This window comes from Zalophus californianus, chromosome 11, assembly GCF_009762305.2.
Source record: "Zalophus californianus isolate mZalCal1 chromosome 11, mZalCal1.pri.v2, whole genome shotgun sequence".
Lineage (NCBI taxonomy): Eukaryota > Metazoa > Chordata > Mammalia > Carnivora > Otariidae > Zalophus > Zalophus californianus.
In genome coordinates this window covers 92,791,469-92,807,826 of record NC_045605.1, presented here as the reverse complement: position 1 = coordinate 92,807,826, position 16,358 = coordinate 92,791,469, and positions in this window count along the sequence as shown.

The following is a 16,358-nucleotide window of genomic DNA, read 5'->3' as shown; positions in this document are numbered from 1 at the left end:
AGAAGTTGTTGTTTAAATTTGAACAGTTTTAGTCTTTTAAATCCAAACTAGGGATGGTTTTTCTAATACAACTTTTCAAAATCTTTATGGGTTTTGTATGTATCAGAATTCAGTACACTCTATGTGAAAAACCACATCTACAGATATTATCAAAACATGGCACTCTTTTTAGATTAATTTATGATTTTTCTCTTCTTTTTTTTTTTAAAGATTTTATTTATTTGACAGAGAGAGAGAGAGACAGTGAGAGAGGGAACACAAACAGGGGGGAGTGGGAGAGAGAGAAGCAGGCTTTCCGCAGAGCAAGGAGCCCAACACGGGGCTCAATCCCAGGACCCTTGGATCATGACCTGAGCCAGAGGCAGATGCTTAATGACTGAGCCACCCAGACGCCCCTGTTTTTATTTTCTTAGGGCTTTTTTGATCCTTAGAAGTCAAGAATCAGTTTCATTCTTGTTCCTTTGATGGTAATTTATCTTTTTTTTTTTTTAGGATTTTTTTTTTTTAGGATTTACTTTTAAGATTGAGAGTCCCTGTGACCTTCTTTGCAAAACTTTGATTGTTTATCTTTGAAAAGAAAATACTTATATAGTATTATAAAGACAAAATGAAATGGTATATATTACATGCTTGTCAGAGAGCTGGCCATGTGTTAAGGATTCAAAAATGCTTAGTATTACTATTTTTAAAAAATTTTCTACATTAGAAAATTAAGTATAACCAAAGCTTTAAAATGTGAAAGACCATTGAAATTCACAAATAAGGTATGTAAAAGAATAAGGCTATTTTTTTTTTTTGACTATGAGTTCAGAATTTCACCACTATTCTTTAATATGCATATCAGTTAATTGGCCATCTTCAGTGCATGACTAGAAGCAGCAAAATTGTATTAAAGGATAGAATATTGTCCCATGAGAATTATGCTATTATTCTCTTGTGGGAAGTAATCTGAGAGAAATGAATCTTTATGAGAGACATCGGTCTTTACATCTTTGCTCTAAATATTGTCTCAGGAAAAGACGTTATTGAGTGTTGCTGAATATATCTGGAAATCCCTGCAAAAGAAATCAGAGCCTTCTAGAATAACTGTATACTCTAGGAAATATGAAACAAGCCAGAACAGTCCCACTTTGAATGAATGGTTTTTAAATGCTTGAGAGACCACAAAACATAAAAGGAGTTCTTAATATGAGGAGGGAGATGTGTCTAGTGCATGAAAAACCATACACTCAATTTACTGTAAAAAAGAAAATTTTAAAGATGCTAACCTTCTGATTTGAATGGACTTTATTTATTCGTTTCAAAGAAGCCATTCAAAAAGTAATCGGCCCTTGTAATGAAAATAGAACAGCATGAAGAGGTGAGGTTTAGACTGTGGGTAAGGAAAAGGGAAAAAGGATAGGCTCTGAGTTTGTGGAAAATGAATAGTATTTTCATGAAATTTTAGAGGTAGAAATAATTTTAGAGGTGTTAGTCCATTATTTTCTCTTAAGAGATGAGGAAATGGGTAATCAGAGAGGTTCATGACATTTTAAGCTTGTAGACAAAACTAAGTCCAGGCCTTCTTATTCTTATATCATTATTTTCCATTTTCAACCGTGGTTCCTTTCAAACTCCTTATCTGTTAACTCTGAATACTAGCTATAAACCCCAATAGCTTTTTAACAGCTTCTTCATGGATTTTTAAAAGCTTAGTAAGTATTTGTTCAGATCTGGTCCCAAATATGAGAAGACATGCATCACATGTCCAGATGTTGTATGTTTTCAACAAATGAAAACCATTGTAATAGAAGATTTAAGTATATTTGGAAACCCATACACAATATGTAGGAGATCGAGAGTGTGGTCTAGCAAAGTATGAAACACAGAAAAAAAAAAAAATTCCAAGGCAGTCAGAAAAGTGGCACTCACTGGTAACAGCTAATTTCCATTGCTGCTTGAATCCATTAACTGTCTCCAATTCTGTACAAAGTAATAGTAGACTTATTGAAAGGTCTATATATTAAATTTGTCTGTATCTTCCCACTGTTGAGCCCAGAAAATATATGCTAGGTGAATTGAAGAATGAAGATGGAGCTCTCATACCACCTCTGGAGGCTAAGCCACCATGATTTTTCATCTGACCCTCTGGTTCCCCTTCGCCTGCCCTCCCATCCTGTCTCTTTAGCTAGTTGTCTTTTAATTATCCACTTTTGACCATGGTTTTTTTTGTTCAAAACAAAGCAAAACAACAACAACAAAACACTTTTAAAGTCTCCTGCTGTTTTTCAGATATTTGTGTTCCTACTGCCTAGAACACTGTATCATTTGATCAATACTCTGCTAGATTTTTCTATTTATTCAGCTCTCAACTCAGGAGTCTGATTAGTATTTGCTTAGGGAGAACTTCATCCCCATAGGCACCTATATATTTTGTGAGGAAATTGAGAAAGCAGTGTGGTTTGACTACCTCATGTGAGCTCCCTGATTACATGATTACCAACTGGGTTTTTCATTCTATTAAATTTATTTCCTTTGAACATCAACTGGCAGTTGGACTGGAGGACATTTTTAATTAAGATAATATTTCTGAGGAAATACAGAAAATAGGAAAGAGCAAATGGGATTTGATTGCTGTTGCTTAATCTTTAGTTGGATCATCCATACCTCTATTTGTCTGTAAAAATTCAGGAGTCAGAGCGCATTGGTTTCCTGAGGCTGCTATATCAAATTATCACAAGCTGGGTGACTTCAACCAACAAAAATATGTTCTCTCATATGAGGCCAGAAACCCAAAATCAAGGTGCAAGCAGGGTTCTGCTCCCTCTGGGGAGAATCCGTTTCTGGGTTCTTCCAGCTTCTGGTGGCTGTTGACATTCCCTGACTTATGGCTGCTCTATGTGCTTGGTCTTCACATCTATCTCCTCTTCTCTGTGTACCTAATATGCTGTGTCTTCTTCTTATAAGTATACATGCGATAGTATTTAGGGCCTACTCAGATAATATAGGCTAACCTCCTCACCTCAAGATTCTTAACTTAATTAGATCTGCAGAACGTTACCAGATAATAGTCACAGGTTTTAGAAAATAAGATACGGTATAGTTGAAGGTGACCATTCAGCTCGCTACAGAGTGAGAAGACATTATTAGAAGGCTGCTAGAACTAGAATCCCTTCCTATATGAATGTTTGCAATGGCCTCCTAAGTAGGTGGCAGGTTGAGAGTTTAAGATACTCTGTGGTTTTGCTGACTTGGCATCTATTTTGTTGGCCACGTAATGTGTGAGGGCCTTATATTAGCACCAGGCCCCTCATGCAAGTAATCGCCCTAGGTAACAGCCTGCAGAGTCACAAGCAAATGTACATTCCTAATATGAGTTCCCCATTAGCCCTGTGATCAACAGTCTCTCCTGCTTCCTAGGGCTTTCTCCTTATGTACCCTGTAAGACCCCATGGAGCTCTTTTGATCTGAATTGAACATTTTTTATTTGAATTGAACAATCTGGACTTAACCTGGGATCCCCAAAGCGCTCTACCCATAGACCCTCATAAAGTTTGTGCCCCAGGTCTCCTGTTCTCTCTGTCTGCATTCTGCCTTGACCTCCTTATGTGGCCTCTCGAGGTGTGCTGTGTACTTTCTCCAGGACCTATGAGAAATAAGCTTATTTATTTCAATTTCTCTTGTAGTCTTTTTTTGAATCCTAGCTCACCATTCTATACCCTGTGCTCTACTAAACAAATGTTAATTTAAAAAAGTCCTAACATGGCCTTTCTTGCTTTTGTATGAGATTTCCAGGAACAGGGTGCTGACTACCTCCATGAAAACTTGCTCTGTTCATTCTTATTGTTAAAAACATAAATCCTTAGCAATGAGGTGGGTCTGCCTTGGGTCCTTCCTACCACTTCAGCCACAATTACAGATAACCTTCACCATCTATCTTCTACTACCCAAATCTGGCAGACCATTCAGTCAGGGCTAGGAGAGCATGAGGAGCCTCGATACCACATGAAGATGTAGTCTAGAAAGTGTATGAAAAATTCCTAAAAGCCAATATGGCAAGTGAGTCTGCCTTGATAACTCTGTATTGGGCCAAGACATGTGGCAGGGTTTCTGCCTTGGTTTCTCCAGCTGGGACTAGAGTCCAACCTGAACCCTAGCTTACCTCAAGGAAATCTTCATACCTTTCTGAGCTTGTGTCCTTAATCTCTCTTCAACAAATTGAATTTTATTCCCCGTATATGCCTTCCCACGTGCTCCTTAGCCACTGACTTGGATCTTGGTCTGAGTAGACAAATCAGTTGAAAATATCCACATCTGCTACGTTGCATGTTTAAACTATTGGGTTGATCACTTTGGGTAGCAGACTTATCCTGGAACAAATATGAGTTAGAATTCTACCCCTTTTTCATACCAGAAGCCAGCCCCATACCAGAGTTAATTTCCCCAGCCTTGGTCCACTTATGTATGTTACTGAAGTTACCTTATTTAGTCTTCGCAATACTTTGAAGTAGGTTCTGTCATTATTCTCATTTATAGAAGATACACTTTAAAGCACAATGAGGTATAGTATGGAAGTCCATCGCTGAAATATGTTATTTCTTCTCTTTCCTAGGCTTAACAACAATTTCTTAACAGCTCTTCATCTTAGGATGTTTTCTGTCTCTTCCCTTCCTTCCTTCCTTCACTCCAGTCCTCTCTTCTCAACTTCCTTACCCTCTCTCCTCTCACTGCCTCCTTTCTTCCTTCTACCGTTTTGTTACCCACAACACAAATTATCATTCTCTAACACTCTCTTTCTGTCTTTTCCTTTGTCTCAGCATCTCTGTCTCTCCCTCTGTCTCTGTCTTTCTCTCCTCACCCCTCAAAAGGGGTCTTGTCTCTAAGTCTGATGCCTCCAGTCTGCCTGAACACAGAACCAGATTCTATCCTAGATTTTCCTGTATCTCTATCATTTATTCAGGGCCTGAGCAGGGCTACCTTTCTTCTCTTTGGAAACATATAACATTTAATGACCATTCTTTTTTCTGCTATTTAAAGTCACTGATGGAATGCTCTGGTCTCTTTCTAGAAGTGTGATAGGATCATAGCCCTGTAGACCAAGTCAAAATGAACATCTCTCAGGGTGACTGAATTTTGAGGGAGAATTCACAGTAAATTTTTATCCTCCTCTGTAGCAGTATTTCTCATTTCTGATAGAAACCCACTCTTCTTTCTTCATAGCTCTTCCTATATCTTTTCCAGCTAACATAATTTCATTCTGATCACTCCAACTAAACTAGCAAGTTTCATATTTGCCTATCTATGTGTCTGATTAAGAAAGGCTCTTCACTTTGTTTGATTTCTGAGGGAGGGCTTTTCCTAAAATGCTATGGCAACACTTCTTTCACCACTCCCTGAAGGAACCCAATATAATTAGGTAAGTGAAAGTCAATATTCCTGAGATAACAGGGATTGAGAAGAAAAGGAAGGTTAGAGAAAGATGGAGAGAGTGTGTGGCTCAATTTGTCTGCGTTAATATATTTTGTGTCTCCAGTCTGAACTCTAGACATTATGTCCAACATGATTTAGAAGTCCAGTAGGCATCTCAAGCATAACTATACTCTTGATTCTCCCCACATAACTGTTACTCCAGTTTTTTTCCTTCTCAGTAATGGAGAATCCATTTTTTCTGTCTACCTAAACAAAAATCTTGAGGTCAACTTGATTCCTCTCTTTCTCTCATACCACACATACAATTTGTCCATAAATTCTGTATACTCTATCTTTAAATACATCCCGGTTTTAAGCACTTCTCATCACCTCAACTGCTACAACCCTGGTGCCTTCTATCACAATCTCTTACCTAGATTATTTCACATGTCTCCCAGTTGATGTTCCTACTTTCGCCCTTGAACCTTTGTGTTTTATTCTCTATATCGTAGCAGTAAACAAAGTCATACTGTATCATTCTCTGTTTAAAACCAGTAGCTATCATACTAAAAATAATTTCCAATTCATGGCTTAGAAGGCCCTACTTTATTTGACCCCAGATATCTCTTTGTCTTGAATTTTGTAGATTTTCCTTCCCATACTTTGAACCAGACTCAATAGCCCCTTTGTTCTTCCTATAATAGAACAAACTCAGACATTTGACATATACTCCCTCTTCAGGTCTTTGCATTTGCTGCTTCTTGTGCATAAAATGCTTTTCATCATGCTCAAATTGGCATGGCTCATGTATACTTCTGGAAGTGCATTCTTCCACTTTGTGCTCAATGCCACCCTACCACGGGCCTTCCGTGACAGTCTTATTGATAATACAATGCCCTACCAAAGTCTATGCACGAAGTTTCCTTTACTTTTCTTCGTAACACTGATCACCACTTAATTACAAGCCATTTTGTTTTGTTTTGTTTTCCACCCTCTCTATGAGAATAAGGAATATGTTTGTTTTATACTCTGTTGGATCCCCAGCTCCTAGAATAGTGATGGCACATAATAAGTGCATTTTGTCCAATGAATGAATGAAAATATAGTAAGCTTTTATGAAGGCCATTGTTTGAGATTGGAGTGAGGCAGGAAGAGAGCAAGTGACTGTCAAGGAGAACTTGAGTCTGAATCTTTTTCTGGTTCTGCCTACCTTACTTTTGGCAAGTATGTTAACTTTTCTGAATCTAATTTTTCTCAAGAGTAAAACTGATATTTTATATATATATATATATATATAATTATTATTATATATGCATGCCTCTACCATCACAGCTGCACAGTGGTCTGTGGCTTGTGTTCTTGGGAGCCCAGTTCTTTATTGGATTCCTTTGGAGCAGTGGGTAAATAATAATGTAGTATATAGGAAGATGCCTTGCCTTGGTACTTTCATATATTCAAGGAGATTTTAAGAGGTTTATTCATCTATTATATATAGTATATATATTACGCACACATGTGTATTAGAGAGAGAGACATTTAAAAAATAACACACATAAACCACTTGACATAGTACATAATCCCTGGAACTTGGTAAAGATTACTTTTGGGTCTGCCCTTGTGGCCTTTCCTCTCTACGCATCCCACTCACCGTGCCTAGATGATGTCTCACAGAAGAACTTCCTCACTATCAGAAAGAACCCAGTTGAGACCCATAACCTCCCACCACCAAGGTAATTGGGGTGTCTGTGCCTGTCCTTGTTTGTCAGCTTGGCTTGTTACAATCTGTGCCCATGTTTTTCAGCAGATGTTTGACATCATTTGTCTCCCCGCAAAGACGGTATCTACCTTGATTTGTGGTGAGATGCAGATTTGGGCTGGCAACTGCCACTCAAATCGGTGCTGCAAGAGGCAGTTACCCGCAGCATCATGCGGCTGCTCCCAAAGGATGACTCAAATGCTCATGCTGCGTGTGGGAGGGAACATGACAGTTTAATTTAAATACCTCTGCCAATGCACTGAGTTCTGCAAGACACATTCTCTGCTGTATACTCTCTTATGTTCCTGTGCTGTCACTCTACCTGTGCAGTCTCAGCTGCAGTCCCACAGAGAGGGGAAGAGATGGCCTGGGTTCTAAGTCTACATGCTGCATCACCAGGATAGTGGTTAAAGGGTTGGCTTCTGGAAGCTGCCGGAGTTCGAATGCTGACGCTTCAACGATAGCTATGTGGCCAGGGACAATTGACTTAACCTCTAGTTTCCTCATCTCTAAAATTGGGATGACCCCTAATAGTACCTATTTCCTTGAATCATTGTGAGGATTAAATTGTATCTTTCAAGCAGAACACTTAGAACACTCCCTAGGATATAGTAAGTTTTAGTAAGTATAAGTGATTGTTACCGGGCATATAATTAAGTGTAAATGGAACAACAGTTCAAAGAGTTATCAGGAAAGACCATTTAGAAACCTGGAATACCTGATGAAGACATGTAAATAACATTCATGCAGCGCAAGATGGTATCAGAAACCCAACCTACCTAGGCAAACACATAGGCTACTGGGGAAGGAATAATTCACTGGAGGGTGAGGATGTAAGTGAATAATCTTTCATTGAGGATTTCATTGAGGCCTAGAAACTGAGTCAAATTGAAATAGAAGGAAATGGCATTCGACATTCTAATCAAAGACTGAGATGCTGTTAAAACTTTTTTTAATATGGGAAACCCTGAGTTTAGAGCTTTTGCTTCTTTTGAAGGGTCTTTCAGGCTTCTAAGTGAAAAAATTGTATTCACATACAGCCATGGTCACAGTGAGCGAAGGGCAGGGGATGAAAATAACATTTGCCAAGTACTTACTACACACTGAGTAATTAGTGCCAAGTGATTAGCTTTTAACCCTACCGTAAGCTTCTAGGAAGGAGAGGTTGCTGTATCCATTTTACAGATGAGAAAACAAACTCAGGAGGGTTTAATAAACCAAACTTCTCTTAGCTGGTAGAATCTGGAATGTAAACCCAGATTTAAATTGCTGTACATTCTAAAAGCATTTTCTTTCTACATGGTCTTACTACCTGCTATTAGATGCTGAGATTCATCCTTCCTGAATGGATGTACATTCCCAATTCCCTGTTACTAATCAGTTCTGTGTGTCACATCATTTTTCATTTCCTGGCACACATAAGACATAGAAATATTCATTGGGCACACCAAGAAAACCAATGAGGCTACTTCCAGTCTCTGACTTCCATTAGCCCTGCGTGGGCTGAATAAATGTGTATCAAAGATCGCTTTTGACCTTCGTACACTGGCATATTACAGTTCTGGGATAGAGGAGGAAGAGGCATTAAATGGAACCCTTTAGTTGTTTCTGACCCTTTCACTTTTGGATTTCGCTCAACCACAGGAAAACAGGTGGCACTAGGAGCTCAGTGGCACCAAGAGCCCTACCACAAGTCCTGCTCAGGAAGCCACCAGCCATTCGCCTTTGCCGCATGAGTGACAGCTCTATGCAGAATGCATTTCAGAAAACGAGCGTTCTCTGCAAAACCATTCCACATTTTGACTGTGCCATGAAGCACCATATGTATTTATATCACACCAATGGTAATGTTTAAAAGAAAAACCTCTTAAGTCAGTTTTCACATTATTCCAAATGATGAAAAAAGATAATTTTGTTTCTCTCTTCGGGCTAGGAAGGCAATCTCGTTATTCCTCACCAGTCATGGAAAGGATCTGGGGTTTCTGCACTTGTGACAAGTATTCTTTAGGATATGCAAAGTGTCTGGGACACATCTGGTTATATCAACAGTCTTGTGTAACTAGACTCAAAATGGTGTGGCTTTCTCTTTCCTGACTGAGCAAACTGAGCCTCCCTTCCACTTTTGGGCACATTTATACTCCTGTCTGCAGTTGTGTTTGGGAATTGTTTCGTGATCTGCTCACCGATGATGTTTACTTCATCAGGCCTATTCAGCAGGGTCAGCCTCTTTCTTTGAATCCAGTTACTAGTTTTTGATATTCATTTGTACTGAGAATGGACTCTTATGTTCTGGACCTTCTTTCATCCCAGACTTGGAATCTTGTTCTGTTTCATGAGTTTCAGACATACATGGACACATACTAACACACACACGTCTGTGCCTAGCAAGTTTCCTTGACATACAGCCTAGACAGAGCTCCAGAGCCCTTGATTACCTGGGTGAAAGGCACTGGAAGAAACGGGGCATTTTTAACTGACTCTCTTTCTCTCTCTTTCTCTAACACACACACACACACACACACACACACACACACACACACGTTTATATATAACCAGTTTTGCTTTTGAGAAAAATGAGACTCAGGAAAGTTAGCAAACTTGCCAAAGGTAAGGACAGAGAGGACGAGAACCATTTCAGTTTTGGCAGCTGGGTAGAAATTGTGGGAGGTAAGTGGGTGGATTCCCTATATGTCACAGCTTCTGACTCAAGAAAGAAACGATAATTTAACTTTTATACAACATCTTAAAATTTGTACAGTGCTCCTTATAGCCTACTATCTCTCTCTTTCGAACATGAAGAAGTGAGTTTTGTATCCATATCTTGGAGATTCAAGGAGAGTACTTTCTCCATTCTACTGATTCTGTGAATTTTAAGTACCCACCAGTCTTTTAAGAGGCCAAAATTCTGGAAGCATTAGTGTTGTCTCATGCATTATCATAAGCTTCTATGAAGGGGTGTTATTGTCTAAGCTAAAAGAGTTCAGACAATTACTAGGATTGTTGTATCGCAAATTCAAGTTACAGAAGAGGTTGAAAGGATATTCTAGTGACAGCTGAGGGATGGAAAGGGACTGAGGATCCAAAGGGATTTTAAAAGAGGATGGAAGTGCAGTTCATTTGGACATTGAATGGGGGAAGTAGAGGAAATTTTTTGGTGTTCTTGTCAAGAAAATCGACAATGGGATAAATGTAATCTAGGTATTAATAAAGAATACTTAAAGAGATCAGATATCTGTGATTATAGTCTCTTATGCATTAGGCTATGGAATTACAAATAATATTCAGCCGGAATTGACTAATGATTTGGTAAGTGACAGAATTCTAGGGTAGAGGAAAGAAATACTATATTTGAAGGCCATTCTTCCCCTCCCTTTCCGAGTGAGAAGGAAGAATAAGAAAGAAGTTTATAAGAACATAAACCATTGCTATCATCCTGTGCATCCCAGGAGACTCTATGGAGTATCAAAGTCAGGTGTAGGGGTGGGAAAAAGATTCATTATTATCAGTTATTTTTGGCTAGAAGGCTAAAAACTGTTAGCTTTTAGTCTTATTGGAGAAAGTTTCTCCTTTCACGCAATTCCTCATCACCTAGGGAATAGAAAGGTAGCTTTTGGGAGTATATTTTCTGGTTTCCTGTCCTCAATGATACAGACAGACACACACACACACACACACACACACACACACACACACACACACACTCATGCACACACGCATGCACACACACTGTTCTTGTTCACATAGACCTCTACAGATTCCCTCCTATTTCTAGAGAGAGAATTTCCAATCCTTAGACCCTCTAACCTAACCTCTCAGTAGCCTGGATTCAAGGTGAGAGAAAAAGGGACTTCCAAATCCCCCAAATCTTAGATTTGTTAGAATGGGGAGAATGTATAAAAAGGTAGATGCTATTTCAAAATTACAAGGCCTTACCCATTTTAGACATCATAATTGTATGACCCTCCTACCCAACCCCAAAAACAGGAGGCAAGAGGAGTTCTGAGCTCTCAGAAGACCTTGAAGAAACCCGTCTCTCTTTTTCTCTCACTCTTTAAATCTCCATAAACTTTGCATATTCCCTTTTATTCTATGGTGTTCTCTCCAAGCTCAAATTTCATGGTTAGTCATTATAATCACTTTGTTTTTGTATTCATCTTCAATTCCCTTGCCTTTTTCTCAGTTATTAATAGTTTTTGACAAGACAGACACTTTGGCTAAGTCCATCTCCTCCCCTCGCTGGGGCTATTCCCATGCCGTTGGCTGTGTCTGAAACAAAACTTCCTGATCATACTGATGGGTCCCACTTTAAATTCATGACCACATATGTTAAGTGCACCCTGAAAGGTACTCAGCAGCCATACCATATAATGCTAGTGACTCACTCTCTTACTTTCTTACCTCTGTTCTCTGTGGATGACTTTGCTTCTGACTTCACTGAGAAAATTGAAGCAATCAGAAGATCATTTTCCACCCACATCCACCCTACCTATGGACTCAACCAAAATGTGAATCTTCTTGTAGTTGAGCTATCCACATCCCTAACTAAAAATCAATCCCTGTTTGCTCACTGGATTCCATCCCCTTTTGCCTACTCAAAAGATATCACTCAAGCAATTATGCCCTCTCTTTCTAATGAAGGGGATTTTTCCCTCTCTGCTGGATCATTTCTATGAGTAGTCAAACAAGCTATTTTTTCCCCTTTTGAAGAAAAAAAAAAATCCTAGGCTATTTCCCCCACCAGTTTTATATACCATTTCTTCTCTTCCCTTTGCAGTCTGTCCTTAAAACCATTATCTATTCTGCCTGCTTCAGATTCTTTTCCTTTTCTCTTTTAAATTCACTGCCTCCACCTCTCCATCCTCTTCAGTGACAGTGTTCTTGTCAAGATCATTATGATGCTAAAGCTAATGGATTCTCCTCCGTCTTCATCATTCTCAACTTACAGAGGCACTTGCTACTCTAAGCATAACGGTCTCCCCCTGCGTCTAGACACACACTCATCCTTTACTTTCAGAACATTATTTTCTTTGCTTTCCTCCTGTCTCGCTAGTCATTCCTCATCAACTCTCCTTTGCTGATTCATACTCTTTTCCTGAACCTCTTACAGTTGTTTTGTCCCAGAGGTCAGCCCTCAGGCTTATTGTTTTCTTCATCTCCATTCACTTTCTTGGTGATCCCCTCTGGTCTCCAATCTAGTGCCACAGTCTACCAGACTTAGGTGGTCATGAGCACGCTATGAAGGCACACACATGAGTTGTGTCTTTCCACAATGTCAGCTTTATTCAATCATAAAGCAAAGTTAAATCACAATTATAAAGCAGGTTCAGGATTTCAAACTCAATGACAATTCACTATATGATTAAACTTGGCTTCTTAGACGGCACACAGAGCAGGACAGAAGATAAGCCACACAACAAGCAAGTTAACAGAAGGGTGCAGGAAGTGAATGAACCAGGCGTGAAGTCAGTCTGTGGGCACACAGTTGAGATAAGGCCTCCGCACTCACTGCTTCTGATGTTCAAGCAGGAAAGGCTCTCGGTTTCTTCGGAGACCCATCAGGCAGAGCCTTCGGCGGCAGCTGCCTTTTTTAAGTGGTCAGACATAGAGGGGTCAGGTCTGAAGAGTCTGACAGTTTGCTGCCAAAATCCTTCCCTTTTTAAAGGGATTTAATCAGTTTTGGGTCCCCGCAGACCTCCTCTGCTTCTGCTTGTTATCTGTTTTAGGGTGTCAGCTGACATTGGTCCTGGCCATATCTCCTAGCTGCAGTACCTTACCTGCTTGCGTCATTGTTTGACACAGATTCCTGCTTGACATGAGAGACTCCATTTTGCTCTCTAAAGACCAGACCAAGATCCTGAACTCCAGGCTGATAGGTACAATTGCCAGCTCAACATCGCCACTTGGATGTGTAATGGACATCTCAAACTTCATGCTTCTAAAACTGGACTTCTGATCTTCCTCCCAAATTCTGTTCTTTTTTTTTTTTTAGGGTTTTATTTATTTATTTATTTATTTATTTATTTATTTATTTAGAGACCAAGAGAGCATGAGCAAGCAGAGGAAGAAGGAGAAGCAGACTCCCCGCTGAGCAGGGAGCCAGATGTGGGGCTTGACCCCAGGACTCTGGGATCATGACCTGAGCCAAAGGCAGACACTCAATGACTGAGCCACCCAGCCACACCCCAAATTCTGTTCTATCTCTAGGCTTTATCAACTGAGTTATGAAAACTCTAGCCTTGTAATTTCTGAGACCAAAAATCTTGGGTGATCTTGGATTTCACTTTTTTTCTCTCAAACTCTACATCTGATCTCAGTGGAAATTCTATTTGCTCTACCTTCACAATATATTCAGAATTTATCTCTTTCTGTCACCTTGTGTGAGCCTTCTCACAGGTATCTCTATTCCTACTTTTCTCCCCTACACTCTGTTCTCAATATAGTAGCCAGAGTGATTCTTTCTAGAAGTAAGTTGGATAATGTCATTTGTTTGCCCCAAACCTTCCAAGGGTTCCCATCTTCTGCAGAATAGAAGTCAAATTCTATTCATTAGCCCATGTCAGTTCTCCAAGCTCAACTCCAACTCTTCACCACTTTACTCATTCTCCTCCAGACATATCTGCCTCTTTGCTGTTCTTGTTTTTCAACTATGCAAGACACCTTCCTGCCTTATTGCCTTTGCATAAATTGTTCCCCTTTTATGCAAACACTTTCCTGCAATTTCCATCTATCAAACTTCCTTACCTTCTTCAAATATTGATTTAAGTGTTCCCTTTAAGGTCTACCCTGATCACTCAACTTAAAATTGTGTCCAGCCCCCACCAACCACATACACACCCCCCATACCCCATTCCCCTTACTCTGTCCCCCCCATAACACCACTTTGTTAACATGCTGCATATTTTTTTTTCCAAATTATGTGGATGTGGTTGTTTTACTCTTTATGTCTTTTCTCTATAATGTGGGCATCACAATAGCAGAGGTTTTATGTTCTTTTTCAGTGATATATCCTGATTTTCTGGAATAATTTTTGGTACACATGAAGAGCTCAGTAAATATCTGTGGAATAAATGAATGATTGAATGGGTACCTGCAATATGGGGAACAAAGGCAGAAGGAAATGTAGACAAAATAAATAGCCACATAACCTGCATCCCATTGACAAATAGTTGAAGAAGGCAGAGTACTTATGTTCCTCCAGGAAGCTCCTGTCTTGATGTGAATGCCTTGTTAGAGGGAAAAACAACCTCAGTTTGACAAGAGCAAGGCCTCCAGCACTGGTGAGTCTTCTTTAGCATATGAAAATCCTTTTGGAACTTCTCTTATCTTTACCTCCCCCAACCAAAGTCTATAATCAGTTGCTCCTCATAATCCTGGGGCCCCAGGGAGCAGGAGCCCTTTCTGCCCAGGTGTCGTGTCCCTGTGCTTTAATAAAACCACCACTTTGCACCGAAGACCTCTCAAGAATTCCTTCTAGGCCATAGGCTCAGTCCAGACCCACCAACCTCACCTATACTCAAAAACCGTATCACGTACACTGGCTATTTTTAGCTTGTTCTAAGCAGTCTCATATGTAGAGAGAGGATATAGTCTTTGTCATCTAAAAAGACTAGACTTGAATCCCTCTACTACCGTTTCATTTTTCATAGTGTGAACTTGTGTAAGTTATTTAAGAAAATCAGCATAATAGTATACATCTCTTAGGTTTGTTCTAAGAAGGAAAAAAAGAATTAAGTCAAGCAGTTTTCACAGTGCTAGATATGTAATAAGTGCTCAACAAATGTTGGCAGTTACCATGTATTTTGTAAAGAGTAGCTGCTTTCATTTTGTATCTCTTTTATGCTTCAGAGAGAAGTAGATAGTAACCGTGTTCCTTTGAGACATAAGTCAGCATTTCTGAGGCATCTGGGGCTAAGAACAGCTTCTTATCAGATTGTGTCAATAGTGCGCCTGAATTTAATGGGTGAGCACATTGTTTGCACAGGAAAAAAAAAAAAAAGCAATTGTCTCTGTGTGATATTTGTGTCTGATTAGCAACAACAATTGCTTCTCCATTTTCAAGCTCTGGTTCATATCAGAGTAATGTTTCTGCAGTGTATATTAGATGAAAATGAGATTGGATTTTCTTTCTCTGACAGGCCTTTTAAAGGCAAGAGTAAAATACTCCTACACAGGACAGGAGTTCCATTTCTTTTAAATAGGTTGTCACAATGCTAAGAACAGAAAGCAGCTCCAGTAAACAAAGATTGTTTCTTACAGTGGCATGGAATAGACAGAAGTGCAGAAAAGTTTCCAAAATGGAAAATGGGCCAAACTGAGGGACCTCTGGTAGGATTTCAAGTAGAAACAGTGCTACATGTAAGGTCTCTCTTATTCTCTCTCTCTTTTTTAAAATTTCTAATTTAGAGAGAGGAGTTGAAAGACATGGTAAGGATTTTTTTTTTTTTCCAGAAAATTACACAAACAAAAAAATCTCACTCAGGTGTTGGGTTTGGGTCATGTTCTGTGTGAAAACAAATTACAAATGCAATGAGAATCTGATGGAGATTCATATGTATTTATATTCCTAAGTTTGGCAAAGACAGCTTAGTAACAAATGACTGACTACAGAGGACAGAAAAAAACTTTACAATTGAAGAGTATGTCCCTAGAACAAAAAGTAAAAAAAAAAAAAGGAAAAGTAACCCCCCCCCAAAAAAAGGACTTAAAGGAAAAGAAAGATATGTCCTTTAATGGAACCATAATATATTAGAATGGAAAGGGAGCCCTTGAATCATCATTATTATTATTTAAATATTTTATTTATTTGAGAGAGAGAGAGAGCATGAGAGAGCAGAGAGCACAAGCAGGGAGTTGGGGAGACGTGCAGAGGGAGGGGCAGAAGCAGACTCCCCGCTGAGCAGGGAACCCAATGCAGTGCTCAATCCCAGAACCCTGGGATCACGACCTGAGCCCAAGGCAGATGCTTAACCAACTGAGTCACCCAGGCGCCCCTACTTTTTTTTTTTTTTTTTTACCATTTTTAGGTGAAGAATTTGAACATCAGCAGTTTTAAATGTGTTGTCCAATGTCACGTGGGAGGTATGCTAAGCACCAGTATCCCTGGACATTAAGCTCAGCACACTGTTCTCCACTCATGCTTCCATTTCTAGTGCATCGTAAGAGAGGTGGTGACACTAACTCATTGACTTCTGAAATGGACCAAACAATGGCTCAA